Below are 16,756 nucleotides of genomic sequence, written 5' to 3' on the forward strand. Positions count from 1 at the left end.
CTCCTCTGTGGAGCCACCTGCCCGTGTTCCCCAATTTGCCAGGGTGCAAAAACCTCTGGCAGCTCCCAGCTGTTCCAAAGGGAATAAAGGCAGTGGAGCCCGTGGGAGCAGAGGGAGCTGGGCTTGGGATGGATTTCCCCAGCCATGTGGATCCTGGGCTTTTTGTCAGGACGTTGCAGCTGGGCTGGGTGGTGTGATCCAGGGTATCCTGATGTCCCTTGTGCTCCTCCACAGGACAAGGAGGTGACCACCACGCTCCAGCCTCACGGTGAGACTCCAGCCAGCACCACCAACACTAACCACAGGTAGGTCCCATTGTCCCACACCAGCCAGTGACCCTCAAATGGATCTGTCCCAGCATCCCTTGGCCAGAGCATTGTTCCTCCAGGGCTTTTCTCTGCCTGTGCTGCTGCTGGAAGGGAAGTTGAGTGGGAGGATGGAATTTTCTGGATGCTCCAAGGTTCTTGTAGGAGTTCTGCGTGCCCATCAGCTCCACGAGGCTGAGAGCAGCTGGCTCAGGGGCCAGGCTGTGCCTGCCTTGCTGGGAGCTGTTATTTGGGTCAGCCACATCGACTGGATGTGCAACTGTGCCATCCCTGGAGAGCGTGGGACACCGATCCATAACCACGGCCGGCATGGCACGCACGGCCCGGCATCCTCACCCTGCTCCTGGCTCATCCCTGCTCCCAGCCTCCAAAACTCAGGAATCCTGTAAGAGCTCAGCTTTTTCCACCAGCAGCAGCTGTGACTCCGCTTGTCCCGGACATGGCTGCAGCCCTGTAAATAACCAGAAGCCATCTGCATTTCTCATTGTGCCATGGCGACTGCTACAGCCACCGGAACAACTGGATGTTTGTGGAATCAGGGATGCATCCCCCTCCTGACACCTGATTCCTCTTTGTCCTGCCACAAAAAGGAGGGGGAACAGGATGTTTTTCTGGATTTTACTTTCCCCATCTCTGGAGATGCAAGGAGGGGAAAAAAAGAAGGGAGGCAGAAAAGGCAAAATTCCAGTATCCAGGTGGAGCTGGGAAAATATAGATATATATTCCTCAATTTCCACATAGAGGGGTTTATTTTATTGAAGCCATGTGGGAATAAAACCCCTGGGAGCTGGGTCCAGTGGGCACAGGGAAGGAGCCCAAGCCATCAGCCCAGCATTAATTTGAAGATATTCCCTGAAGGGTCAGGGGTTGCTGCTCCTGTTTCTATCAAGTCTTGATGGAAAACCAAGTGTCTGTGTGGTGGGCATTGAACTTTAGGGATGGCCTGGCTCCCTAATGTGGAGTCAGCATGGAGGTGATGGAAAAATCTCAGAAAGCCAAGAGGAATGCTCCAGAGTCACCAGCAATGTGTTGACCTGGATATGCTGGGTATGGGATGAGAAAATAGAGGAGATTCGTGATTTTTCCTGGCTGGAAGTGCAGGATATGTGACCTGCATCCCTTGCTTTGAACGTGGCTGCGATCCTGTGGTGCCTCCTGGATGTGGGGGTGTGATGAGGGAGAAAACAGCACCCCAGTTTGGGTGGAGAGGGGAAAGTGGTGCCACAGCCCGGAGCAGAGAGGGATAATCTCTCTCCCTGGCAGGGTTTCCGTGGACGAGTGCCTGTCAGGCTGTGCCCCTGAGCAGGGAGGGAGATCTCACATGTTCCATCCATCCCAGAACTGCTGGTTCCTGCTGCAGCCTGACCCAAAGTTATCCCACCTGGGAACCTCCCTCTGCTGCCTCCTCCAGGGGCTGCCTGCCCTCCCATCCCCTGCCAGCATCCCCAGGAGCAGCCTGGCTCCATCACAGCAGCGTTTCTATGTTTAATTTGCCTTTTTATACCTTCCTTTTTAATACATAATGTTTTGTTCACCCTCCCTGCCTTCCCATGCACAGATGCTGCTGCTCCTTGGGGTCATCCCTCTGCAGCTTTGCCCCACAGCTGTGGTGGCATCTCTGGGATCTTTACTGGGGTTTTTTTCCTGATCCCCTTTGCCCTATAGGGAAGACTTTTCACTGGTGTTCTTGCAGCAGCTGCTGGTGTTTCCAAAAGCAGGCAGGATCTTCCCTTGTGCACTCTCACCACTGTGGCTGCCACGGATGTGCTGCCTCTCTGGGCCTTGGGTACCTCAGAGAATATTTTGGCTCTGTTTTTGCACCACTTTCCCATTTAAGAGTTGTGTTTATCAGTGAAGTCTTCCTGCTGAGCCTCCCCTTGTGCACCCCATCCTCCAGCCCTGACCATGTTCCCTGCACTTCCCAGAGCAGCTGTGGCTGCCCCTGGATCCCTGGAGTGTCCAAGGCCAGGCTGGATGGGGCTTGGGACACCCTGGGATGGTGGCAGGTGTCCCTGCCCGTGGCAGGAGGTGCAGCTGGGTGAGCTTTAAGGTCACTTCCAAGCCAAACCATTCTGGGATTCTAAGATTTCTCCAGCTCCTCCGTGTGCTCTTCCCCTGGAAGCAGCATCCAGCTGCAAATCCCTGCAGGGATCCCAACAAAATCCCCCTGGGACCATCCCTCTCTTTTATCAGTGAGCTGTGAACTCCCATTCCCACCCCAACCCTCCCATCCCCTTTGTGACCCCGATTTATTTCACCCAAGATCCCATTTCCTCCCTCTCCTACAGGAACCTCACCCTGGGATCCAAAACAAAGCCTCCCATCGGTGGGACAAAGCCTTTTAGGCTCTCCCTGAGGAGCAGAAGCTTCTCCCTGTGCCACCACCCGCAGGAGCCGTGACTCGGGGGGGGGACAATGGTGCCATTGAGCGGGGACAGTGACACGCTGCCGTATTGTGCCTGGCAGAGAGATGCCCGGGAATAATCGCCTCCTCCTTGGCTTTGTTGCAGGGCTGTGCTGGTGCTGCCTCAGGGCTTCTCCCCAGCCAGGGCTCCGGTTATGCGGTGAAGAGCCGCAGCTCCACGGGCACCTTTTTTCCTGGCTGTGAAAGGTAGGGCTCCATCGTCACCTCCTGACCAGGGTGGGGCTCTCTGGGCAGGGGATGTGGATTTGGGAGCAGAAAGATGTTCCTCACCCCAGGAGGCCGTCTCACTGTTCCACTGATCCCTGTCCTATATTGCATATTTGTTATATTTTATATATTTTATGTATAAAGGCAGCATTGAGAGATGTGAAAATTATAATTTCTTCCTAAGAAGAAATTATAATATTATAAATATAATTTATAATTTATATTTATAAAATTATAAAGATAATGTTTTTCATTAAAGATTTGCATAAGGTACAGAAATCCAACTCTGCTTGGGGTCTGGACAATCCATTGAAATTTGGATCCAGGATTTTGCTTGAAGCTGTTTTATACAAGGCTGGATGAGAGTTTGCTCCGTGTCTGATACAGAGCAGTGCTGAGGTTTTTTAGGAGCGTGTTTCAGGTTGTTTTGGAGCTGTGTGATTACAAAAGGGATCTCCCCACACATTTTCTGGTTGAGGGTGTTTTCCTTGCCCAAATTTCCTTGAAATCCTTGGGTTTGGGCTGAACTTTGGGCTCGTGACTGTGTCAAGGGCGGCAGCATCAAGTGCTGTGGTGACGCCTCTCTTCTCCCTCATCCTCCTCCATTCCTGGAGCACCCTCAGAGCTGATTTCCTCTGGAAAACTTCTGGGAACACACAACCCCTGCACAGTCAGCCAGGCTGCTCCCAGCTTGTTCCTCCCCTGAAGCAGCTGGAGAGCAGAAACACATTTGTGAAATTAAATTTGAGGATGAGAACTTGGCTGCCTCATCCCCAGCTGCTCTGAGGAGCAAGGACATCTCTCAAAATTTCCTTCAAACCAGGAAAAACAAGTTATTGTGAGGAGTTTCACATGGTGGGAACTGCTTAAGACATGCTGAGGGTCATGTATGTTTAAGAGATGAAGAGCCACCAGATTTCAAAGGTTTAGGGCTTTCCTCATGCCAAATTCGTTTAGTTTGGGTTTTTTTTTTAATTGCAGCCAGTAAAACCTCACTGATTTGGACTCCTGGAAGCCAAATCTTCCCTTACAACACGGGGCCTTTAAGGAAAACATCAATTTTTGTGAGGTCAGCCATAAAATCATGCGGGCTGGCAATGGGAAGGAACAGAGGATGACGTGCCAAAGGTTGTGGCCTCTGCATGGGGCAATTATTGAACCCCTGCTTGTGGGTTTGAGTTGGGGGCAACATCCCCCCCCTGCAGCAGAGATGGGCACAGGGGAAAAAAATCCCTCTGGCAGAGGGCAGGAGGGGCTGGGGCAGGAGGAAAATGTCCCTCTGTCCCATTCCAGCTGTTTTCCCTTCCAGCTGTTCTCCACAGAGCAGGGAGATGATTCCAGCTGTTCCCCCTGCCCTGCAAAACGGGGTCGGGAAGGGAGAGCGGGGACGAAGAGGGGCTGGGACAGGAGCCTCTGGTCAACATAAAGCATTAAAATACAGAATTTCAGCAACAGGCACTGCTTTGGGTGTAAAAATTGGTGGGGAAATGATTTTTGGTGGTGCTGCAGTGTTTCACTGTAGCTGCAAGGACAGCGAGAGTTTGTAGCCAACTTTCCACCAGATTTGGAGCAGAAAGGAAAAGAAATCCCAAACAAGAAGGAAACATTTCTTATCCTGCTGCAGCACCTCCGCTTCCCCCTCCCTCTCCTGCTCCAAGGAGCTCTTTTTGCTATTTTTAGCCCTAAACACTTCCACTATTCAAATTATTTGATTTTTTTCTTTTTTCCATAAGCACCGCTCTTGGCTCTGGAGTTATTCCTCTCACTCTCTTTTTTATGGCACCTTTTATACGTGCTGAGAAGGAAAATCAAAAAAAAAAATAAATAAAGGGAAGCCAAAGGAATCCTTGCTGTCCCAGGGAACGCTGGGTTTGCAGATCCAGAGGAGTTTTCCCGCTCCACGTCAGAGCGCGGCTTTGGCTGGGAGGGAGGGAGGAGAGCGGCGCTGGACAGGAATCCAGGGATCCAGGAATCCAGGGATCCACAGCTGGCCAGGATGGGACAATTCCAGAAAGGACTGATCCCAGCGCTTCTCTGTATGTTACTTTGGTGTTTGTTTTGTTTTGTTCTCCCTCCTCCTCGTGTTGATGTTTTGCTGGTGGTTTTTAGCTTGGCTGGCTCCCAGCACTTCGCAGATCCCCTCCCTGTGCTGCAGCCCCCCTCTGCTCCCTCCCTGCTCTTCATTTTCTGCCCTTTCCCGGTTATTGGGGTGGGAAACACGTTTGTTGAGGCTGAATGTTCGTGTGGTGCCTTTCCTGCCGGGGTAAGAGGCACAACATCCCTATTTGGCATCAGTTTGTGCACATTTTGCTGGCATAAATCATCCCCCGGCACGCAGGGCACTGCAAAGCCATGTCCAGGGAGTTTGGGATTAAACCAGCTGTGGTTTAGGTTTTTCCTCACAGAAAAAGGAAGGAATTGTTCCCTGTGAGGTGGGGAGGGCCTGGCACAGGGTGCCCAGAGCAGCTGGGGCTGCCCCTGGATCCCTGGAAGTGCCCAAAGCTGGGTTGGGGTTTGGAGCAGCCTGGGACAGTGGATATTCCTCCCTGCCATGGCAGGGGTGGAATGAGGTGATCCTTAAGGTCTCATCCAACCCAATCCATTCTGGGATTCTGTGAAATGTCTCTGTGCTCTGGGACCTCCTGGCCAGTCCCTATCCCAAACCTCATCTTACCTCAGACCACCCGAGCTGGGGGGAGGAACACCAGATTCTGATTTTCCTGCTGATCCTGTGTTACATTCCCGAGGTTTCTGCAAATTTTGGGAGCTGCATCCTCCTGGCTTTGGGATCATCAGCTTAGATCCCCCTGCTCCTGCATGATGAGCTGGGCTTTGAGGCCAGCACCCACCAGGGCCCAGCCCAGCAGCAGCTGTGGATTTGCAGCTGCTGTCTCTGATCCATGAGAAGTTTATCTTCTGTCTAAGGTGCTTTTGGCTTGCTTTCAAAATATGATCCAAGGCTGTGAGCACACTTTTCACCTTCACATCCCAAACACCTTGCAAAGGCTATGTTCCCTCCTGTGCAGCTGGGGAAACTGAGGCAGGGGAAGCTCTTAGCTCAGCAGCATCACCACCAGTGGGAGCTGAAGCTGCTCCTTGGTGGCCTCATCTTCTTGGCCTTGAGAGAAAACTCTCCTTTAGTTCCCAAACACCCAGGATGCTCCACTGGGGTGGGATCTCCAACTGGGAACCCTCAAGGTCCTGAGATGAACCTGATGTGGAGATGCTGTTGCATTTCCACAGCTTTTAATGGTCCCATCCTTTAAAATCCTAAAGATCTTCCCCGTGGCTGATGGGTGACCCTGAGTTATGTCCCTTCTGCCTCCAGATCTCTGCAGATTTGGTTGCAATCAGTGTTTGTCCAAAGGATTTCTTGGAGAAGGGGGGGCTGGAAGGAGCTTTGACCCCTCCTTGTTCATGAGGTGGCCTGGGAGGACATTCCTGTCTCCATCTCCTCCCATCCCTTCCCATCTATCCCAAGCACAGGAGCTTGGATTAATGGATTTATTTAAGCTCTGTTTGAGAGTGAGTGAACATTCCCATAGCCCCAAAGGGAAACAGAGTCCCTTAAATCCTGGGAGGCCACAGGCACCTTCTCCTTTCACCCAAATTTCCTTGGAATGCCACAGGAGGGCCACCTGCCCTGTGTCCAGAGCTTCCTTAGAAAGTCAGAGAGAGGAAATCCCAGCAGGAACCCAGCTCCAGACAATGGGAACGGAAAAAGGGCAGATGGGGAATCTGCAGCTTGTGCTCCTGCAAGCTGGGAGAGCCATTTCCGAGACAATCCTTGGGTCTTGTCCAAGACCAAAACACCAGGAGGGTTTTTTTTTTGTGTTTCCATAAGAAACCCCCTCCTTCCCCAGCAATCTGAGATGGTGTGCACCATATTCCTGAATGATCCCTGTGCTGGGGAGAGCTTTCTTCTCCTGTAATTTATGGCCTGGCTGGAATTCTTCCACCCAGTGTTCATCCCAGCATCCCAAGGGTCAGTTTTAAGGCTGAACAGCTCCCTTTGACCTGGTCTGTCCCTTGGAGATTGTGGTGGCAATGAAAATCCACGTGGTTTCTGCTCCTTGCTGCCAGGAGAATGGAAAATAAAGGGGTTTTTGTGGGATTTCTGCACGTCACTGTTGCAACCAGGGACTGTAGCAGTAGAAGTCATGGAAAATGGTTAGAAAAGGAGGAGCTCCATCATCCTATAAATTAATTAAGGTACATGAGAATGAATTTTGCTGGAGAAATTTATCTCCCTGCTTCTCCCATTTGTTGGTGCTGTGGGTTGTCCCGCTGTTTCCTCAGAAGGTGAGGATCCCATGTGCCACCCTCAGGTGTCCTGAGCTGTCCCCAAGGAAGGGAGTGACTCTATAAATGGGACAAGCCAAGCCCTCAAGCAGGTCAGAATTGCTCCTCTAAGAGCTGCACCCTCTCTTTGCTCCTTCTCCATCCTCTGGGGAGGGTTCCACCTTTTCCTGGCTACCAGTGGGGGTGTGGGAAATGCTGAGCAAGGTGGGGATCTGAGGGTGATCACAGGACAGCAGAGGCTGGAGGTCCCTCAGGAGCTGTGGGTGCCACCAGCTCCCTACACCACTGTTGGTCAGGGAGGCTTTTATTTCCTATCCAGCTGAAATCCTTCTGGCTGCATCTTGTCCTTGCATGGTGTGGTTTTGGGATGTCTGTGAGGACCCCCAACAGAGCAGCACTGCTCTCCCCCCCAAACTCGGTGCCATCCCCATCTCCCTGATTGTTAATGACACTCCACAGTCCCATCCCCACTCCTCATCCCCAGGAGATGCCACCACCAGCCAGGACCTGTCAGCACCGGGGGGTGCCAGGGTGGCACCAGCTGCTCCTCAGGTGGTGGTGAGGTCACAAGACCCTGTTTTCTGAGGGGTTTACACCCAGTGTCCCCATTGCCCCAGAGATCAGGTCTGTTTTGGCAGACCGAGGATTGAGGGAGCTCAGCACCTCCTGAGGCTGTGTTTTTGCTTTGAATTGTTATTTCTGACCCCTTTTTAACACCCTCCTAAAGTGGCCCAGAGCCGTGCAAGCCTGCTTTCAAACACAGGCCGGGGGCCAGCGAGGCAGTGAGCCCCTGATGGCACCACCATCATTTGGGATGGAAATGGGCAAAATCCCAAGAAAACAGCCCAGAAATGGGGCTCATCCCCCAGCAGGGCGAGGCATCACTTCCAGCCCAGCCCTGAGCATCTTTGGGTGCTTCCATCCCTTCTCTGTCACCCTCTGGCTCCAGGCAGAGCTAATCCCCCTCACCACCCCAAATTGTGTTCCCTGCCAGTTCCAGCCCCAGAGAACACCCACCGTGCATCCGGAAGCCTCTGCTTCAGAAATCTGAAGCCTCTTCAAACATCAACCCGAGCCAAATTCCTCCAGGCACGTTTTTATTATTATTTTTTTTTTCTTTTTTCCTGCCGGTGACAATGGATTTGCTCAGGGCCCTGCCCAGCCCTTTCCTCTGTGCTGCCAGACAGAAATAGTTAACCAGGTTGGCTAAGAAATGAAATGTCCTCGTTTCCTCCGGGGAGGAGCCGCGGTGCGAGAGCAGACGATGTCTCCGTGACCCGGTGGCCCTGTGCGAGCACTGCCCGGGGCCCGGGGGCTTTTCTGGGGCTCGGCACAGAGCTTTTCTGGCTCTCCGCCGGTGATCCCTGCTCCGGGAGCACCTCCTGGCTCCGGGACATGGGAGCCGGCTCCGCGCTTTCCAGTCAAAACGCATCAGGCTGATAATAAAAAGCGGTGCTGGAGAAGAGGGGAGGAGAGAGAGAGAAAAGATGATGCCACGGGCGTTGCAAAGCAATCCCTGCTTTGTGGACACAGGGATTGTTTGATCCTATCGTTTGATAGCGCAGCTCCTCCTGGGAGCTGTGGTTGGATCCCCCAGGAAAGGGGAGACCACCAGGGCCAGGACCCCGAGCTGACCTCAGTGCCCAGAGTGTCAGGGACACCCCGGGCTGCTTTGGGCAGGTGTTCAGGGTCATCCCAGATGCCACAACCCATTATTTGTGGCGGGGAGAGGCGCTGGCTCCAGGGATGCTCCGGCTGCCGGAGCAGCAGCGCTCGGGAGGAGCCGCTCGCCGCTCCTGCAGCCTCCTCTCCGAGGGCATCCTGAGGAAAGCTGCCTCTCACGGGGCTTTGCTGCATGCTTGGCTTGGCTTGGTGGGAGGTGGTCGCTTTCGGGCTCGCAGAATGCCCGGACAAAGCATTTTCCATGCTGCGGGGCCGCAGGGAGACGGGTGAGATCAGCCGCAGCTTCAGCGCCTGCTTGGATGGAGGCAGAGGTTTGCAGGGGATGGAGGCTGGCCTGGTGGAGCAGGGGACACCCCTGGCCGGGCATGGAGACCTGCCCGGAGTCCCGGTGTGAGCGGAGAGGTGAGGAGCTCCAGCCGGGGATCCCGGAGCCGGGAGGACTGCGTGCAGCCGGGATTTTGGGAGAAGGGAGGACTTCTGTGCCCTCTCTTTCGGCCTGGGGGATGACCTGGGACTGGTCTTTCTGTGGGTGGGACCCACAAAATGAGCAGGGTTGGGGCTTGGTCCCTGCCTGGGGCTGCTCCAGACCTGCTCCGCTCGGCTCTCGGGGCTGTTTCTGCCTGGAGATCAGGGAAAAAACTCAGGGAGCAAATGCGGGGTTGGATCTCCTGAGAAAACAGGAGAGGGATGCGGCCAGCTCAGCGGAGCAGCTTTCTGCAAGAAATTCTGTGTATAAGGGCAAAGACATGCGAGGTTTTGTGTGCTGGCCAGGACACGTGTGGGCGTGGAGCTCCTTTATTTATTCCTCCATCAGCGGAGCTCTCCCGGAGATCCCGAGGAGGGAGGGAGGATGAGGAGGAGGAAGCTCAGCTTCGGGCAGCTGCTTTCTCGCAAGCTTTCGCCTCTCTTGTCTGCCTGCCCTCCTGGATCTGGTGGCTGCAGAGCCCTCCTGGCAGCCCACGGCACTTTTTTTTTAGCCATTCCGGAGAATTTGAACATTTCTAGCGAGGGCGAGCTCTGATTTATAGGGAGCGTTTTTATGGTGTTTATATTGGCAGGCTGGAGTTTATGTACGGTTTGAAATGTTCGCTGAAGCCTTTTATCGCCGGAGCTGAAAAACAACAGAGCCGCTGATGAAAAGCCCTGCGCTAATTGGGGAGGGGTTGATTTAGGGCTGGGGCTGCCAAATGCCCGGCTCCCGCTTGGCTCCGAGGGGCTGCTGCTGCCTGCAGTCCCCGTGGGGAACGAGAGACGATTTCATCCATCAGCAGGGTGGGATCCATCCAGGTTGATCCATTTTGCCAGCGAAGGTCACATCTGGCACTGAGAGGGACAGATCGCCGTGCCTCGGGCTCCTGTCCCTGCTCACCCCCTGAGAGAACAAGACAAACAGCAGATGCAAGAGGCTCCAGCTTGGGAAGGGAAGCAGCTGCTTAAATGCGTTGTTTTTTTTATTTTATTTTATAACCCAGACCACACTCAGATGTGGGGCAACACCTTGTGCTGGTTTTGGAAACAGCTCATTCCCACCCTGTGTCTTTGTAGGATCTCAGTGTCCCAGCTGAGGTTTTAGTGAATTCAGCGCCTTGGCGAGATCCCATCAGCATCTGTGGGATTTGGAGTGACTGAACCTCACAAGCCCCTCACAAGAAAGAACCTCCTGCTCTTCATTTTCCACTGGATTATCCCTTTCCCATTAGTCCTGCAGAATTATTCTGAGAGTAGGAAACGTTTTCAGGTGCCAGCAATGGCTCACCTTGGAGCATAGGGAAGGAATTTATCCATCTGCCATAAGAAACCTACTTTAAAATCAGCTCCTGATCCCTCCAGTTGTGTCCACCTTCCTTTCTCCAGCATCACAGGTGCTAAGGAGATGTGGGGGATCCATGGGGTGTGAGCAGCACCTTGGTGTGGGATGGGGAATTCTTAAGGGCAGTTTAAAATGTAAAATAGCAGGACAGAGTTGCAGGGGGATATCACATCTTGGGCAGGGAGTGCTTCAGGTCTCCTGTTTCCTGAGAGCAGGTGGTGAAATCTAGAGGAGTGAAGAGCTGGAAACTGAGATGAGTCCCCCTTGGACCTTGGCTAGTCACAGAATCCCAGAATGGTTTGGGTTGTGAGGGCCCTTGTTGTTCCAGCCCCCTGCCTGGGACACCTCCCACTATCCCAGGCTGCTCCAAACCCTGTCCAAGCTGGCCTTGGGCACTTCCAGGGATGGAGCAGCCACAGCTCCTCTGGGCAACCTTTGCTCAGCTCCAGGGAGGGTTGACCACCCAAGTTTAGACAATGCAATCCCACCCAAGTGCCTTAAAACCAGTCTTGGAGGATACCACAGCGATTTTATCCTTTTGAGGAGACCATGGCATAAGGTCCTGCCTCCACATCACCCCACAGTTGCTCCATAGCCCTGCAACCCTTCTCCCAGAAACATCCACTGGGACTCCCCAGCCAGGCAAAAGGGCACTTTATTCCAGGCCAGTTGTTTAGGAAAGGTCCTGGCTGGCATGAGGCACCTCAGTAGATGTGTCCTGCTGGATGGATCCTAATAAGAAAGGAGGGAAAGAAAGGCACAGCATTACAAGCACATCTACGTGCCTCTAGTCCAGTCACACACACAGGAAAATTTAAGGAATTTGGTTCAAAGTGTTTTAGCGAAGCAGAGAACCTTCTGTTTTAAGAGATTTCTGATATCTCTCAGCCTGCACTGAACCAGACAGATTCTAAAAGAGAAAAAAACCAAAAAGACACAAAACCAACAAATCCCCCACTTCTGCTACTGGCAGTAAAATTCTGGCTGACACGTGTGAGCCTCTATTAACCCATGGCCCTGTGAACGTGCTGCTCAGGGACAAACCTTACAGTAGGAGAGTCCATCCTGCTGTTATTCCTTGTAATGGGAAGCTTCCAAAAAACCAGCCAAAACAAATATTTGGAGGAAAGGCAGGGGCTGCCTGGAGGGAGAGACTTCGGGCAGGAATGCTCCTGCCACCGGGCAGGAGGTGACATCATCCACATTCCTTCACTGAGGAATGCGGGATTTGGTCTTCCCTGCCGGTAATTGCTTTTCAAAAACAGATCTGCCCAGGGAAGCAGATTTCACCCAGCCCCTTCCATGGCACGGCAGAGAGGCTGAACGTTCCCAAATCCCCTTCCTGTCCCTGGATTAACGGGGACGTTGTATGGAGAGGCAGGGTAAAATTGGTGATCTCCCAAACTGCAAGTGAAAGCACCCAAAATTCCAGAAGTGGGAGCTGGACAGAAATCTGAGCAGGGAGAGCTGGTGGGGCAGCAAGGACTTCTTGGGGCTGGCCAGGATGGGGCAGGTGATGGGCTGAGGGTGTGTGTGGGCTTCTGTGCTGGGCAGACTCTGCGAGAGCTGCAGGAGGAGCCTGTGGTGACCTCCATGGTGACCTCCATGGTGACCTCCATGGTGACCTCCATGGTGACCTCCATGGTGACCTCCATGGTGACCTTCATGGTGACCTCCATGGTGACCTCCATGGTGACCTCCATTGTGACCTCCAGGCTGACCCCATTTCTCAATCCTGTGAAACCCAGTGACCACATCAGGCGTTTTTGAATGTAGAACTTCAGCGGTGACTGGAGAGTCCTTGTAGATCCCTTCCAATTTAGATGTTCTCTGGTTCTATCAATGTCTGGAACAGGTGCTGATGTGCATCCTGACCAACCAGCTGACACCTGGCTTGATCCAGAGCAGGGATTGTCCCCCTGTGCTGGCACTCCTGGGACACCTTGAATTCTGTGTCCGTGTTTGGGCTCCTCATGATGAGAGGGATGTTGAGGGGCTGGAACATATCCAGGGAAGGGAACAGAGCTGGGAATGGGTTGGAGAATTCCTGAGGGAGCTGGGAAAGGGGCTGGAGAATTCCTGAGGGAGCTGGAAAGGGCTGGAGAATTCCTGAGGGAGCTGGGAAGGGGCTGGAGAATTCCTGAGGGAGCTGGGAAAGGGGCTCAGCCTGGAGAAAAGGAGGCTCAGGGGGAATTTCTGGCTCTGCACAACTCCCTGACAGGAGGGAACAGCCAGGGAGGGATCGGGCTCTGGTCCCAGGGAACAGGGACAGGAGGAGAGGGAATGGCCTCAGTTAGCACCAGGTGAGTGCTAGATGGGACATCAGGGAAAATTTCATCTCTGAAAGGCTTGGTCAGGCATTGAAAGGGGCTGCCCAGGGCAGTTCCCATCCCTGGAAGTGTTCAAACACACATTGATGTGGCACCTGGGGACATGGTTTGAGGGGAACACGGCAGTGCTGGGTTAATGGTTGGGCTTGATGATCTTAGGGCTCATTTCCAACCTTAATGACACTTCATGATGCAGCCTGGTAGGGCTAACACAACAAGAATTTCTCCACGAGAATTTCAGCTTCTCCTTTGGGTTGAACATCCCACATCCCCTCTCCAGTCCCTTGAGCTCGCAGCCCTCCTCCCCTGGCTCTGCAGTGGCTCCAAGCTCCACAAACACCTCTGGAAATGGATGTCATCGGCACTTCCAGCAGCAGCAGAGGGGTCAGTTCCTGTGGGATGGAGGCTGCTGCCGTCATTTCAATAGGTGGAACTAGGTGTAGTTCAGCTGCCCCCAACACGAGTCCAACGGGGTGATTTAGTGCCTGGAAAGGCCCGAAATATTTTGCTCTCAGTGCCTGACAGAGGATGGCTGGCAGGAAGAGAGCGCGCCGCGCTCCAAGGCAGGGCAGGTTTTGCTGGTTCTCTAATTTTCCGCCAGGGTTTGGAAATTCTTGGCAATTAAATGCAGAGCAGAAAAGAAGCCTTTGGCCAAAGGAGAAATCCCACTTGGTCAGCGGGATTTTTGGAAAGGGTGGAGTGAGGAGCTCTGAGTGGGCAGCAGGAGGACAAGGGCTGGGTGTGCTCTGCTGAGGTTGCTGGGATGTGCTGTCAGCTGTGCCAGGAGAAGGCCTGATCACTTTTGGGACCAGCAGCACGAGTGAAAACAGTGGGGATGGACATAAAGGGGTCTGGGGTCATGGCAGGGTGATGATACAGAATTTTGCACACATCCATGAAGGTGGTAATGATGCAGCTGGTTTGGATCAGGTCTCACATGGGACAGGGTGACAATGCATGGGGGAAACCTTCTGTGGGACATCCTGGTTTGGATATTGTCCCTTCCCTCGTCCTGTCTCTGCCACCCTCCATCCCAGGCTGTGTCTGGTCCCAGTTTGCAGGACTCTCACAGCTCAAGAGAAGACAAAACCATCCCCTTGTTCCCATATTTCCCTTGTTCTCTTTGGGAGAGGGGGAAATCACAGAATCCCTTGGTGTGGGTTGGAAGGGACATTAAAGATCATCTGGCTCCCAAAAGGAGAATGCAGGCACCAATCCCATTACCTCTCACATGGTGAGTGAGCACTCTACCACCAGAGCTAATCCCCTGTGTGAGCAAGGGGTGGAATCGGGAATAAAGGGTATGGAATAGGGATGTCCTGCTCATTTCTGCCTGGAGTCAGCCTAGAGGCAGCACAGAACTGGCCAAGCAGCACTGACATGAGCTCCAGGGGATTCAAGTGGAGGTTCCAAGGCTTTGAGGTCAGTAGAGACCAAGAAACAGCCAGGAAAAAAGATGTAGATCTGCTTGTAAATGAAACAAGGAAGCTCAGAGGCTCCGTATTTATCGCAGCTCAGTGAATCAGGTGCCACCAGTCCGGTGTGGGACTGCTCCTCTGGCTCCAGGCTCCCCAGCAGGACATGATTTGGGGATTTGGTTCATGTCAAGTTGTTTAAGCTTCTCAGAAACACAGATGGTGGTGTGGTTTCTTAATTATTTCTGTCTGGATGATGACTTAGAGAGGAAGGGAGGGGAGGAATCAGAGACGGAAAGAGTGAATTTTCAAGAAGAGCCTGCCACCACTTCATCTTCTTTCCTCAGCTTCTGGTAATGGCCAGGGCCAGTGATTGCAGCTTTCCACTCTGGAAAATTCTCAGGGGTTTCCTGGAGTATTGAAATGTGGTGGTCTGGGTGCCCAGCCAGTGACCACCACAGCAAAGAGCTGAGCAGCTACAAACTGAGGCAGGTCCCAAAAGCTGCCTGGAGGTCAGAGACTCTGGCTTGGCATTTTTAAGGTCTATTTATCACTAAGTGAAGGAGAATCAGGCTCTTTTTTCCCTTAAATACCCTCTTTCCACAGCATTTTCTGTGCTGTTTGCCTCTTCAGACTTAGCAGAGGATGATGAACTGGCCCTGGGCTGGCACAAAGTGTGGAAGAAATGTGAGCACCAGACTGGGAGCCTGGGAAGGGGCTCGCTGCACATCATGGAGGGATTTTAGTATTATTGTGAATTAAACCATGACTGCAACATCCTCTGTGTCCCATTCCCAGCCTCACAGTGAAGCTTCAGGCATCCCTGCCTGGGAACCAGACAGGTTCACCAGGGGTACCTGCCCTGGCAGCAGGAGCTCCCCTCTTCCCAGCATTTGGTGTTTGAGGGTTTGGTGTGAGCAGGGCAGGGCTCACCTGAGCTGTTCATTTCTCTAGCAAAACCTGCACCTTCTGGCCTGGGGCTCCCTTGGGAAGATCTCTGCATTCAGGACCAGCCTAAAAACGAAGAACCCTCATCTCACTGCCCTCTTTTCTCAGCCTGTGGATCAGCCCTGAGCACTGGAGCACTGCTGGCTCAGGCCCACAGCCATGAGCTGCAGTTTCCCCTGTGTAACAGGCATGGAAGGGCTGTGCACCTCCTCCTCCTCCTCCTCCTCCTCCTCCTCCTCCATCTTCCTGCCTTCCCCTTCCGCCTCAACGCGCTCATTCATGAAAAATTCCCAGTTGGATGGACGTGGGGAGAGGAATTGATGTTGGCGCGTTTTTTCCCGCGCGTCAGCCAAGGGAGGTCGTAGGCTCAGAGGGATTTAATCTTTGTTTTCGCAGCTGGATTCCATATTATCCTTTCTTCTCTCCAGCTTTTTATTGCTGCTCATTCCCCAGAGCAACCTGTTGGGAAGCAGAGTGTGAGCTCAGGTGGAGCACAGCCTGCTGTGGCTGCCCGAGGGGCAGCGAGTGGTGCTGTCCCTCCAGGACTGGTGGCCTCCCCAGGGGTGCCCAGGACAGGATGAGGAGCAAAAAACAAAAGCACAACGAGTTCCACCTCAACATGAGGGAAATCTTCTTCCCAGAACTCTGGAACAGCTGCCCAGGGAGGGTATGGAGTCTCCCTCTCTGGAGACATCCCAAACCCACCTGGATGAGTTCCTGTGTCACCTGCTCCAGGTGACCCTGCCTTGTCAGGGGGTTGGACTGAGCCATCTCCAGCGATCCCTTCCAACCACAATTTTAGGATTCTGTGATTCCATGGCCTGCACAGCCCCATGTGCTCATTAAGGATTGAGGCTGGAAGGGATTAGGTGCTCCTGCAGTGAGGCCATGCAATGGGGAGGGAGGAAGGTGCCATCTCATAATGGTCCCCTCAGGACACCTGGCTGCAGCCAAGATCTCCTGGCTGCTTTTATCCTGGCGTGGTGTGGGTGAAGGAACCAGCTTGGTCCACCAGGGAGCAAGGCTGGGAGCATCTGCCTTGGTCTGGAGCATGTTGGGATCACAACAAACGCTTGGGATCGTGGTCCCAGCCTGGGCACACCATGAGCTTGGGGAAAGCTCTAGGGTTTGGTGAAGGTGGGGCATGGATTGGTGCTATGGGGTAGGTTTTTGGGGGTAGGTTTTGGGGGTGTTGGGTAGTTTTTCATGGTGCTGGTGTGGGTTTGGTGGTGCTGTTGTAGAGTTTGGGTGTGCTGGTATAGGTTTGGTGGTGTGGTGTAGGTTTGATGCTGCTGGTGTAGGGTTTGGGG

General features: G+C 53.3%; 1 protein-coding gene across 2 annotated transcripts in view; it reads left to right on the top strand.

Moving 5' to 3' along the window:
• The window catches only part of GJC2 (gap junction protein gamma 2), a 39,522-nt gene that overhangs the window by 2,316 nt on the left and 20,450 nt on the right, over nt 1-16,756 (top strand). Inside the window, exons 2-3 of one of the 2 annotated variants that reach the window (XM_015620058.3) lie at nt 235-305; nt 2,837-2,937. The gene's annotated coding sequence lies outside the window, so the exon portion shown is untranslated. Of the gene's footprint in view, nt 1-234; nt 306-2,836; nt 2,938-4,839; nt 4,995-16,756 lie in introns of those variants that run through there. The other variant, XM_015620060.3, reaches the window with a different exon arrangement.

This window comes from Parus major, chromosome 2 (assembly GCF_001522545.3).
Source record: "Parus major isolate Abel chromosome 2, Parus_major1.1, whole genome shotgun sequence".
Classification (NCBI taxonomy): Eukaryota; Metazoa; Chordata; class Aves; order Passeriformes; family Paridae; genus Parus; species Parus major.